Source organism: Rhinopithecus bieti, unplaced genomic scaffold (genome assembly GCF_001698545.2).
Source record: "Rhinopithecus bieti isolate Rb0 unplaced genomic scaffold, ASM169854v2 scaffold_36409, whole genome shotgun sequence".
NCBI classification, from domain to species: Eukaryota; Metazoa; Chordata; class Mammalia; order Primates; family Cercopithecidae; genus Rhinopithecus; species Rhinopithecus bieti.
The window spans coordinates 196,581-199,407 of NW_016815181.1; positions in this window are offsets into that span (position 1 = coordinate 196,581).

The following is a 2,827-nucleotide window of genomic DNA, read 5'->3' on the forward strand; positions in this document are numbered from 1 at the left end:
AAAAAAAAAAAAAAAAAAAAAAAAAAGTACATCTAACTGCTATTAGAATAAGGATAAGGATAAGGATGAACTGATCTTAAGTGCTTCCTGCTGACAAGGGTGCTGTTTTGGGAAAACAGTAGTCAGATCTCCCTCAGAGGCTTATCTAATGGTTCCTGGCAAAAGGGACCATAATCCAAGACTCCAGTTACATGACTGGAGTTTGATGGCCTGAAGGCAAGAAGAGACAAACTAGGTTATTGGAAAACATGTATCAAAGTGAAACAAGCAGGGGTAAGGACAACTAAAAAATCCTGAGCCCTTTTACTGGTTTGTACAGGGAGAGGGAGGCCAAAAGCCTAACCTTTCACCCTTTTGCTGGGATGTCAGGCTTCTTGGTTCCTTTCTCCAAGACCAATCCTAAGTCAACAAGTTTAAGATTTGAAAAATTAACTTTTCCCAATTTGGAGGATGCATCCGAGGGGAGTGTCCTGTAGTACAGAGACACAATTACCTATCAGTGAAGAGAGGACAGAGGAGGAAAAAATTTTTTCAAAGGAGTCCTGGGGGTTCAGGGTACACTCCAAAGGGGTACAGACTGAAGATGAATGGCTACTCATCTAGAAAGAGGGAAGCAGACATCCCAGGTTCCCTTCCCTTCCTAGCAAATACCTGTGGTACATGAGGGAGAGAAAGCAAAGCATTGCTCTTTCTTTCTTCTGTCTTTGTATCCCTGAGTTCTGGTGACCATGACAGGGTGCCACCCATGGGTGTTAAAGTGGCTTTCACCCATGTCAACAGGGGCGTCTAGGGGGTAGAAGTATCCACTCTTTCCCACGTACACCCTATCTCCCCTGTTGTCAGTAGTCTTTGAATTCCCTAGACCTCATTTATGCCATGGACATTAGCGTGACCTTTATCCATGAAACGGGAAGCTTGGTTTAATTGGCAGAAATCAGTCATGCTCACCTATGCTGTGCCCTTTAACTTCTGTTATCATCTGCCTTTGAATCTCTCAGATCCAGTTTTCTTTCCTAGGGCTCTGACCCGAAGCTTAGAATTGAGTTTGGGACAAAATGTGTCTTGCAGGGGAGGTACATGGACTCCTCATAAGCCAAATAATAAGGTGAAGCTGTGGAATTGAGTCCTCCAACAAGGGAGAGAAAAGGATGTCTTATGACACGCCCAGATAGCTGGTAGCTATGGTTATGCTTGCCAGGATTTGGGTGCATGATGCTTGGCTTTGGTTAGCTCCCTTGGTCTTACTTTCCCTAAAAGGAACTCTCTGGGTGATGGGCATCCTATTTATTTCCACTACCTGGCAGGATTTGCAGGATAATTGCTCAGAACTAGGATGTTGATCCAGATTTTTACATTACCCATCTCTTTTGTTCTTTCTGAGCTGCAGCCGGAGACTGCTGGTTGGTTCACAGGAATAAGCAGGGTAAGTCTAAAATGTAGGCAAAAGCTTAAAAATAATTAAGGAGTTTAGAATTTAATGAGAAATGTATAAGTTTTGAAGCGTAATTTCTCTCCAGTCCTTATTTTTGGTTAAAATAAACAATCATGACAGGACTGAGTTGTTTGCAAAATAGACCTTATGCTTGGCCTGATTATTTGCATAAAGTACAGCAAAAATAACTGTTTCTACATAGGGCTTTTAGATTGGCTTTGATAGATCTCTGTTCCACAAGGAATCTCAGATAAGACCTTATAAAGCTGAGCCTAGCCATTGGTTTGTATCCTCAAATACCTGTAAGTTGGGAGATCCTTTCCTTTTAAGGTCCCAAGATAAACTTGGAGCTTCTGGGCCTGTTAGAAAGTGACATTCTTTACTGACCACAGGTCCAAAACCCTGTATAGGGACAGCATTGGGAAGGGTATGAGGACAGTCTCCCCATGGGGTTTTATCAGCTCTGCAAGTTGAGCTTGACTCCTTAAAGAAAAGCATACCCTTCCAGTCAAAGCCTTGGTAAAACAACCAGTTTCTCCAATTGCATCCTGTTGCAAAAGAAAATGGATTCTTATTGCACAGATGAAAATGACTATATTGCCATAAGTTAAGAATACTCACAGATAGTTTCCAAATTCTAGAGGAAACAGGCAGAGAGAAACAAACATGCTCCAAATTTTGTTCAGAGGAGTATACCTTACTCAATTATTAAAGGCTGTAAATATTTCAAAATAAGTTTCAGTGACTCTAAAAAAACAAACAAGGATCAGCAACACTCCAAGCAAAAGTCAAAAAGATTGCTTCAGTCGGCCGGGCGCGGTGGCTCAAGCCTGTAATCCCAGCACTTTGGGAGGCTGAGACGGGCGGATCACAAGGTCAGGAGATCGAGACCATCCTGGCTAACACGGTGAAATCCCGTCTCTACTAAAAAAATACAAAAAAAAACTAGCCGGGCGAGGTGGCGGGCGCCTGTAGTCCCAGCTACTCGGGAGGCTGAGGCAGGAGAATGCCGTGAACTCGGGAGGCAGAGCTTGCAGTGAGCTGAGATCCGGCCACTGCACTCCAGCCTGGGCGACAGAGCGAGACTCCGTCTCAACAAAAAAAAAACAAAACAAAACAAAAAAAAGATTGCTTCAGTTTTCTGCATTCAGTTCATTTAGTTAACTCTGATTTTGTTTGATATTCGTGAACATTTTAGGTCTTTAGGAGTCCTGTATGTTTCTCCTTTACTCCAATGTCACAATCTCCAAAGTTACCAGAAACTTGTATTTGAGAGCACCTGTCAGAGCCCTATAGATTATAAACCATCTTTTGAGAAGGATTTAAACAAGACATCAATTGTCTATGAATAACAAAATATCCAGGGTAGTTACAGTTAGAAACACAATTGACAAA